Source organism: Thalassophryne amazonica, chromosome 3 (genome assembly GCF_902500255.1).
Source record: "Thalassophryne amazonica chromosome 3, fThaAma1.1, whole genome shotgun sequence".
Lineage (NCBI taxonomy): Eukaryota > Metazoa > Chordata > Actinopteri > Batrachoidiformes > Batrachoididae > Thalassophryne > Thalassophryne amazonica.
In genome coordinates, this window is record NC_047105.1 from 94,578,549 (window position 1) to 94,589,213 (window position 10,665).

Below are 10,665 nucleotides of genomic sequence, written 5' to 3' on the forward strand. Positions count from 1 at the left end.
TGAATGAGATTACGGTTCGCAACCGATACCCGTTGCCATTGTTAGATTCCGTGTTCACCCCCCTGCATGGAGCCAAAATCTTTACTAAGCTGGATCTTAGGAATGCGTATCACCTGGTTCGGATCCGGAAGGGAGATGAATGGAAGACGGCATTTAACACCCCGTTAGGTCACTTTGAGTACCTGGTCATGCCGTTCGGCCTCACCAACGCCCTCGCGACATTCCATGCCTTGGTTAACGACGTCTTGCGGGACTTCCTGCACCGATTCGTCTTCGTATATCTGGACGATATTCTCATCTTTTCTCCGGATCCTGAGACCCGTGTCCAGCATGTACGTCAGGTCCTGCAGCGGTTGTTAGAGAACCGACTGTTTGTGAAGGGCGAGAAGTGCGAGTTTCACCGCGCGTCTTTGTCCTTCCTGGGGTTTATAATCTCCTCCAACTCCGTCGCCCCTGATCCGGCCAAGGTTGCAGCGGTGAGAGACTGGCCCCAACCAACAAGCCGTAGGAAGCTGCAACAGTTCCTCGGCTTTGCTAATTTCTATAGGAGGTTCATTAAGGGCTACAGTCAGGTAGTTAGCCCCCTGACAGCCCTGACCTCTCCAAAAGTCCCCTTCACCTGGTCGGATCGGTGCGAAGCCGCGTTCAAGGAGTTGAAACGACGGTTCTCTACTGCGCCAGTTTTGGTGCAGCCCGACCCTAGCCGCCAGTTCATGGTTGAAGTGGACGCCTCTGACTCAGGGATAGGAGCCGTGCTGTCCCAGAGCGGAGAGACCGATAAGGTTCTTCACCCGTGTGCCTACTTTTCCCGCAGGTTGACCCCGGCTGAACGGAACTATGACGTCGGCAATCGAGAACTCCTTGCGGTGAAAGAGGCTCTTGAGGAGTGGAGACACCTGTTGGAGGGAGCGTCTGTGCCATTCACGGTTTTCACTGACCATCGGAACCTGGAGTATATCAGGACCGCCAAGCGGCTGAACCCCAGGCAAGCCCGCTGGTCACTGTTCTTCGGGCGTTTCGACTTCCGGATCACCTATCGCCCCGGGACCAAGAACCAGAGATCGGATGCCTTGTCCCGGGTACACGAAGACGAAGTCAAAACAGAGCTGTCGGATCCACCGGAGCCCATCATTCCGGAGTCCACTATCGTGGCCACCCTCACCTGGGACGTGGAGAAGACCGTCCGGGAGGCCCTGGCACGGAGCCCGGACCCTGGAACCGGTCCGAAGAACCGTCAGTACGTCCCACCAGAGGCCAAAGCTGCAGTCTTGGACTTCTGTCACGGTTCCAAGCTCTCCTGTCATCCAGGGGTGCGAAGGACCGTGGCAGTTGTCCGGCAGCGCTTCTGGTGGGCGTCTATGGAGGGCCGACGTCCGGGAATATATCCAGGCCTGCACCACCTGTGCCAGGGGCAAGGCAGTACATAAGAAGGCCCAAGGACTCCTCCAGCCGCTGCCGGTGCCTCATCGCCCCTGGTCCCACATCGGCCTGGATTTCGTCACGGGCCTCCCGCCGTCCCAGGGCAACACCACCATCTTCACGATAGTGGACCGATTCTCCAAGGCGGCCCACTTCGTGGCCCTCCCGAAGCTCCCAACAGCCCAGGAGACAGCAGACCTCCTGGTCCACCACGTCGTCCGTCTGCATGGGATACCCTCCGACATCGTCTCTGATCGTGGTCCCCAGTTCTCCTCACACGTCTGGAGGAGCTTCTGCAGGGAACTGGGGGCCACCGTGAGCCTCTCGTCCGGGTACCATCCACAGACGAACGGACAGGCAGAGCGGGCCAACCAGGACTTGGAACAGACCCTCCGCTGCGTCACATCCGCACACCCGACGGCCTGGAGTAACCATCTGGCCTGGATCGAGTATGCGCATAACAGCCAGGTGTCTTCTGCCACCGGCCTCTCCCCATTTGAGGTGTGTTTGGGGTATCAGCCCCCGTTGTTTTTCCGTGGTGGAGGGAGAGGTCGGTGTGCCCTCGGTCCAGGCCCACCTGCGGAAGTGCCGTCGGGTGTGGCGCTCCGCCCGTTCTGCCTTGTTGAAGGCCCGGATGAGGGCGAAGACCCATGCAGACCGCCGGCGATCCCCGGCCCCTGCTTACCAGCCCAGGCAGGAGGTGTGGCTTTCCACGAAGGACATCCCCCTCCAGGTGGACTCCCCAAAACTTCAGGACAGGTACATTGGCCCCTTCAGGATCCTCAAAGTCCTCAGTCCTGCCGCAGTGAAGCTCCAACTCCCGGCTTCACTGCGGATCCATCCGGTTTTCCACGTGTCCCGCATCAAACCTCACCACACCTCACCCCTCTGTGCTCCCGGACCGGCGCCACCTCCTGCTCGGATCATCGACGGGGAGCCGGCTTGGACGGTGCGCCGGCTCCTGGACGTCCGTCGGATGGGTCGGGGGTTCCAGTACTTGGTGGACTGGGAGGGGTATGGACCCGAAGAACGCTCCTGGGTGAAGAGGAGCTTCATCCTGGATCCGGCCCTCCTGGCCGACTTCTACCGCCGACACCCCGACAAACCTGGTTGAGGGGGGGTCCTGTTGTGTGGGTTAGAGGTGGTTAGAGGTGGTGGTATGGAAGTCAAAAATGTGGAATGAAGCTCAACTGTTAAGTGCTTGAAAAACCAACAGGAGTATAATGACTTGAATCGGGAAATTAATAGGGAACAGTTGTCCTAAGGCCAGGAGAGCCGAGATGTGGCTTGTTTTTAGTGTAGTTGTTGTTGCTGTTGTTGAGTCCTGGTAAAACTGCCTGTCTGTGTTTTTGCACAAGACACTTCATCTGAATTTGTCTCGATCCAGCTGTAAATGGGTACCGGTCTTGGATGAGGAAGTAAGCTGCATTGGGCTGGCTTCCAGGAGGCGCCATAGACTCTAAAACATTGCAGCTGTGTTTAGTTATGTCTACTTGCTACCTCTCTTTAACATAAAGAGCTCTTACAAGTTTTGGATGTTGAACTCAACTTTACAACGTTGTAAAGTTGAGTTTTAGAGTGTAAACTCTCACCTGCTTCACACTACAGCATAAGTATCAAACTAATTCTAGAAAGAGCCCAGAGGGTGCAGGTTTTATTTGTAACCACCAACTCCACCACTGATTATCATCACTTTGAGCAGATGGGATGAGTTCATCAATGAAATCACCTGCTGCAGTTGGTGGTTACAAAGAAAACCTGCACTTGCAACCGTTTTGGACACTTTACTTGTTATTGCTTCTTGTGATTTGGACCTTTCGCTGCCTCTCTGACCGCTCTCTTGCAAATCTCCTCATGGACACTGTTGCCAGGTTTGGCCTGCTCTCCTGTGTACTGACCTTTGACCTCTCTGCGTGAGTCATGTATTTTTGCATTACTTTGTGTTCATCTCTGGATTGGGGTCTCAACCAACCATCTCAACCATCCTTCCACACAAAGACCTTCTTTGAGAATGGTATTAAGGCACTGCAGCAGCACTGGAAAAAAGTGTGTGTCTTTACATGGGGATTTTGTTGAAAGATAAAGGATTTCATTAATTTAGATGTGGTTTCTTTTTGGTCAACCTCAAAACTTTTCAATCACCCCTTATATTTTAGGCCCTTGAGGATTTAACAAAGCAAGCACTGAAATAAATGAATGAATGTCCTTCATTTAACCAGGTAAAAACTCATTGAGATTTAAAACCTCTTTTTCAAGAGCGACCTGAGCAAGAGGACAGCACAAAACAGATTACAACAAACACAAATAAAATGCAGTCTCAGCTTCACACACACTGCAAGATCCAATTGAATTTATTTCTCTGTCTTTTATAATTGTCTTAAATTTCCCCAGAGATACAAGATGTGTCCATTCCAGGTAGATGGGGCAGAAAATTTAAAATCATTTTTGCCCAGTTCGGTTCTGACTCTCGAGACCTGCAACTGTATGATGTCCTGAGAGCACAGGCCGTATCGGCTGAGGTTTCTACACACATGTATGAGCACAAATATGTGGACAGAAGTCCAAGAATAGATGAGAGAATCTATGAACGTACAAAGATGGATAATGTGTGACAGCATGGAACAGTGATGTACATGATAGCTGCAACCCCTAATAAAACCCAAAGCACAGAGGTGTGCACTATCCAGTTTCTTTAACAACTGATCAGGACTCAGTGGTAAAAAAAAAAAAAAAGTTGTGGTGATCAAATGTTTTCTGACTTGCAATGAAAAACGTGATTTAGTTCTAAAAAACGACCCCAATTTCAGTTTCACCTTATAAAGAAGTTTATCTATGTGCAATTTTAAGGACAGGTGCTCATCAAGCAGAATGCCCTAAGTATGTATAAGATGTGACCATTTCAGTTTCAACCCCATGAACAGTTCACATCAGAAGGTGAGATGGAAGCTGCTTGCCATTTGAAAACAGTGTGGTCTTTGATTTGTCTGCATTCAGCACTAACTTAAGACAAACGGGACTGAAGTATCAAAAGTTGATGAATGTCATCATGTCTCAGGAACACTGTTACCAAACTGTATTACATTGTCACCTTCCTAAAATAATGGTCTAAGTCATTTTTTTTTTCCAAAAGTGTAATTTTTTTTTTTGCCTAAATTGTCTCCCTCTGATGCTGGCCACCTGTGGTAAAATCTCTTAAATCTTCACTTGAGGAGATCATGCAGTTCCACTCCAGTTGTGTAATGGCCTATCTCAAGAGTGTGACTTAGGTCATATTATGTTGCCTAAGTCAAAAGAGTATGTGACTTATGCAATTTTAGAAGCTTTTCAAAATGGCAACTTCTTCAGGAAAATTAAACTCTACTCAGCCACTGAAGCTCTTGTGTTTTCTCAAAAACATGAAAACATGATTTAGGCCATTATTTTAGGAAGGCGACGATATAGATCAAAACAAAATTTGAGGAACCCTCTTTGCTGTGAGGTAGGTCACTGTTGTGGTTTCATCTTGCGTCTGTTGCAGTTGCATCCTGCAGGGGGCAGCACGGTGCAGCTCAAACGTGAGGGGGTGAGTCAGTTTTTCCTAAAACGGGTGTGTTCTCTAAATCCAGAGTGTGGCTACTGCCTGTCTCCAGATGACGGGGGGGGAACTCCCCCACATATGTTCAAAAACACAAACCCCGTCAGTCTGTCCCTGATGTATCGTTTATAAAGGCAGGTTTAGATTTTTTCCGGTTTTATAACCCTCTGAGCTGCGTGCGTAAAACTCGTCGAAAGTTTATCTTCCCAACTTTTGATTGTCTTCTGCGCCTCGCGTGAAAGTCAACGAAGATCGCTTTCTGCTGCGCCCTGTCAAACACGCACCCGAGGTGCACATTTTGGCCTCTTTGCCTGCGCGCTTTCGATCTGGCACACAAAAACGATCTGCGGAGCGGGAGGGGCAACTCGTTTGGCTGCAACATCAGCGTGCGCGCTCTGCTTCCCATCAGAGAGACTGCAAGACGCCGAAAGGAAGCTTAAAAAGTTCGCCCGTCAAAGATGCCGAACAAAAGGAAAGGCCGCGGTGGCAGCAGCCACCCCAAAAAGGAGGTAAGTGGAGCCGCGCAACTTTATTTAAGCGAAGAGCGCAACGGGGAAAAGCGCGTCACCTCTTGCGCACAAAAAAAAGGCGATCAGTTGCGGGCTTCTGTCAGAGAAGACAGACAAACACTCATGCAAACTTTTTTTGTTTGTTTTTTAAGTTGACGAAAAGCCACATAGTTCCTTTTTCGGAAGCGTGCGCGTGTAGTGGGTGGGGGTGAGTGGGCGCGCCACGAACACCACCACAGTGCAGGATTGTTGTTGTTTCAGTTTGCGTAAGAGCCACGGGGTCGTGGAGAAGAATGCGGTCTGACTGACTGAGTCAGGAGGTTCGACATGTGTGTGATAATGTGAATTTGGGAGTGGCGCAGCGTTTTAGGGTGAGGACAGGAGAGAGAGAGAGAGAGAGACAAGGAGGGAGACAGAGAGAGAGAGAGGCAGCTTGTGTTTGTTCCTCACGGGTGAACATCACCATGGCGTACGCAGCGTTCTGGTTAAACATGATGTCTGTGAGTAGATCTTCTCTTTTGACCCCCTCTGGCAATGAGACTTGTCAATAGAGGCACTTTAATAGTAGAAAACCTGTGCGACTAGTCTGAAAACACCTGATCTGCACTCTTACAAATTGATTAGAGAAAGACTTGGCATCAGCCACACAAGATAACCTTTGATAGTAAAAGGGTTTGCTCACATTATCTCAGTTACTGTATTTATATGTGAGGGTGTGCTTGTGTTTGAACTGATAGGCCTGATCAGACAAGCTTCTGCTCAAAAACCTCTTCTGAGTGATCACATCCTGCAGCACCAACTTCACAGCAATTCACACAAATGTTCAAATTGGTCCATTGTGCAGAAAAGATGGTTTTAAGATAATGTTAACTGAACAAGTTGGCAGAACTCAAAAAATTAACATAACTACATCAAAACATTTAAGTTTATGTAGTCAGAAATAAGTTATCTTAAATAGTTGATGTGAGTGTTACATATGCATTCTGTTTTAGCTCAATAAAAAATCTGATTACCATATTTTCTGGAGTATAAGTCGCAGTTGTGGAAAAAAAAAACTCTTGAAAAGGGGGGAAACATAGATAAGTTGCACCAGAGAATAAGCCACACATTTTTTTGTGTTGTGAGCTCTTTAATTTGGATTTTTTTTTTTTTTTTTTTTTTTTTTTGTGCATTGTTGATGTGTACTTTGTTGGCATCTTTCTTTTATTATTTGAGTTTATTTTGTTTAGTGCTTTGATTCCTGGGAAAGTCTGATGCCTAGTCTACACTGGCAAACTTGACCAAACTTTTGTTTGCAAACATTACCAAACACCGCGTTTGCTTATGTTTGGCTTGGGTGTCCATACTATGAAACAGTACCAAACATTACCAAACAAATTTTTGGTAATGTTTTCCAATGTTTTGTACTTTCCCTCTAAAAATGATCAGAAACAATGGCAAAATTCAAGAGAGAAGTCATCAGGGCGTCTGCAGCAGTAATATGTGTAATTGCTGTGGAACGTCGCCGCCGCCGCCATAAACAACACAAGCCTCGCTTGTGGTGCAGATCCTGGATTAAGAAAAGACACAAGTATGTGGCCTACAATTGCCTTCTTAAAGAAATACAGTCCTCAGACACACCAAGTTATAAGAACTTTCTGAGGATGGATGAGGCAGCTTTCGAGGAACTCCTTCAGAAGGTGGAGCCACTGATACAAAAGCAAGACACACACTTGATTATGGTGTTGTATAGGCATGGACGTTTCTCATATTCCTCAATTAAATTTTGTATCTCTTCAAATCCCCACACTCTTTCCTTCTTGGAGGCTGCCATTTTGTCCAACTAGTAATTCACATGATCACCAGCTCTTCTCTGATTGGCTGTTTGTTGGCAAACTTCAGCAAACATGTTTTCAAGAATGAACATGTCCAAACCTTTGCAAACTAGTTTGGTGGTGTTTGGCAATACGTCCACACTACCAAACTCGGGCTTTTCATGGCAAACATTTGTTTGCAAACACCACCAAACTTCATGTTTGGTGGTGTTTGCAAACAAATGTTTGCTAGTGTAGACTAGGCTTTATATAAATATAATTGCTGTTATTAATAACAAGCGTGATTTTTTTCATATATGTAAGTCACACTGGAATATAAGTCACAGGGCCTTGAGTTCCTATACTCCAGAAAATACAGTAAATTAAGTGCTGGGGTTTAGAACAGCATACTTTAAAATCTGCACTATTGTGCCAAAGCAGTGGACTTTCTTCTTTTATAAATATGTATAACCCATACTATTTTCCTTTTGTTGCTTGATTCAAACACACAGAAGGTAAAATAATTATTGCACACGTCAACATTTTCTCACTAAATATATTTATAAAAGCCTTACTGACATGAATTTTCCCATATATATATATATGTATATGTATCTATGTGTGTATGTGTGTGTGTGTGTGTGTGTGTGTGTGTGTGTGTGTGTGTGTGTGTGTGTGTGTGTGTGTGTGTGTGTGTGTGTGTGTGTGTGTGTGTGTGTGTGTGTGTGTAAAGGTGTTTCCTGGGCTGCAGTTAATGCTTTTTGACAAAAAGTCCTCATACAGGAGCTGCATTCTTTAAAAACATAGTAATAATAAAAGAGCTACTCTTGACTACATGCCCTCTTCCTTTGGAGTGGGAGCGGCTCTCTGTCTGCTTGTGTGGGCAAGTTGCTGAGCCAGACTGGATAAGTGACTGTGGTGCCAAAAAAAAAAAAAAAAGCAGGAGTCCAGATACAGATCTCTGTTACGTATGTCACAGAAGTCTAAAATGAGTTATTGTGTTTCTATCTGGGGCAACTTCATCATCAAAGCTTTGAGAGGTAAATTTAATGTTCAGTCCATGTACAGTAAAACTCACCAAAACTGTCATCATAATCAGATATTCGCAGTCACTGGACAACAAAAGTCCCAAAGTTTTGTATTGTTTTCCATGTAATAAACACCATATATAACAGATTTTGTAAGACGGATTTTTCGCTCACATCGGATAAAATGTCCTGTCCGATCGCAATGTATTTCCATTAAACCCCTCGCATGTGGGACCGTTTTTCACACCGTGCTCAGACTTGGAGCTGTGCTCAGACTCTGCAGGCTGTGTGCAGTGAAAGCAGCAAAGTGTCAAATCACAGCCGGTTGTGATTTGACACTTTGCTGCTTTCAATCCTTCATCTGCCATCATATTATAATAGTTTTTGCAGTATGCACGCTGAATACAAATGGATCAGAAAAGTCTGCACATTTACAGCACAAAGTCGATAAAAGAGGAAAATTTTCATCTTACTTTTGATTTGGAGGCGATGACTGTAGAAAGAAAAGCTTGTTGGGGGTCAAATTAGTCCAGAATAAAACATAATCCAGAGACGAAGAACTTTAAAACTGTCATTGCATGACAAGGAGTTACAGAGCTGCAGCTGCATAAATCAGGCTTTAAATTAATTAAACAAATCCTCATAAATTGTAAATTTATGTACATTTGATAGCTTAACTATTTTTATATTTATTTTGATAGTACCTGTTCCTGGATGTGTTGCTGTATGTGATAAAATGTTTTTTTAAAAATGGTGAAAACATTAAAGGTTCATTCAGTAGTTCAGCGCAGTTGGAACCAAAATGGCGCCATGTTCTGAGTTGATGCCACTCTGTCTATCTAGACACACTAGCTCCACCCCCACCCCCTCAACCCATGACTGTTAATTTGAATAGAGGGTATGCACGTGACATCGTCAAACCCAGAAACCAGCAGTATACTGGCGTACTGGTGGTAAACAAAGCAACAGCAGCTGTGTTCACTCGTTCATAAACTGCGTTGTCAGCTCTCACAAGGTAGACGATGGGTCCGTCGACATGTGAGAACAGTTATCAAACAGTTTTATACTCAAACAGAAAAAACATGAATCAAACGGCTTGAATACTGATTTAAGCCTGTCGGAGCTCCGGTTTTATTAATGATCGTTAAAGCCAAACCAGCTCGTTGTCGTATCTCGCAGAGTGGATAAGGTAGCGAGTGAAATCACCCCACTGCAAACTAACCTCAGGTGAAGTCACCCCAGTAAAGGTGAAGTCACCCCAGTCCAGGTGAAGTCACCCCACTCCAGCTATCCATGCTTATTTTTTAAATAATTAAGAAGGACAAGTTTAAAGTCAGGGACCTGCCAGTGTGATGTATAGAACCTGGCAGTGCTCCCTGCTTCTCCCATCAATGGACTTTTTACCTGACAATTACATTCCTGTACCTTAAAACATCATCTCATTAACAAAACTTGAGTAAGAACAGTGTATTATGCCACTGGAGTGTATAAATCATTTATTACATGACCATATCAGAATTGAAATATTGCGTTACTAGAGTGGGGTGACTTCACCTGGGGCAAGTTCTCAGACAGATGACTTCACTATGAACCGGTGGACGATGGGATAGTCCATATGTGAGTACAGGAATAAAGCACCTTTAGACTTAAAAAAAAAAGCCTGTCGGAGCTGCGTGAGGCTGTTTGATTAATTAAAGGTGAACCACCGGTTTGTGAATTGACGCCGGTAAACGCACGCAGTCCCCCATTTGTGATAAAACAATGACAACAATTAAAGCAAGTTACTTTGTTATGAAAAGTATTTAACATCGACAGGCAAGTTGGTCAAAAACGTTTGGACACAAATGTGAGGCTCCTACAAACAGCTGTGCTTGGTTAAAGGCTTTAGTGAGGAGGATAGCAGAGGTCGGTACACAAAAAGGCAGCCCAAAATACACAGCAGAAGTACAAAAATCATCAGGCTTTGGCGAGGTCAGAAAAATGGGCAGGAGGTTGAGAAACACGCTGAGGCAGGCAGGACTATGGAACACGAGAACGAGAGCTGGAGAGAAGGCACAAGGCACATCAATCTGGCAAGGAACAACAGCACCTAGTGTGTTGGGAAAGTGAAGTACACGGACCGACGACAGGGGGCGTAAATGAACGGCCAATAGGAAGTCCGAATAAATAACAATTTATTCTGCAAATGTGCACAACAACCCAATATGCTTTTAGTCTGTCAATCAATCTACACAAAAAGGTGACGCGTGGGCAGGCCCGAGGGTAGGAGACGCCTATCCAGAGAAGAGCTGGGACCCACGAAGTTCCACCGCCAACGGAGACCTGCAATACACCGGAGCCGC

General features: G+C 45.9%; 1 long non-coding RNA gene across 1 annotated transcript in view; it reads right to left on the reverse strand.

The window, feature by feature from the left end:
* Positions 1-10,416, reverse strand: part of LOC117507286 — a 31,861-nt gene extending 21,445 nt beyond the window's left edge. The window contains exon 1 of the long non-coding RNA XR_004559668.1: positions 10,272-10,416. This is a non-coding gene — a long non-coding RNA (uncharacterized LOC117507286). The remainder of the gene's footprint in view (positions 1-10,271) is intronic.
* Positions 10,417-10,665: the final 249 nt, after the last annotated feature.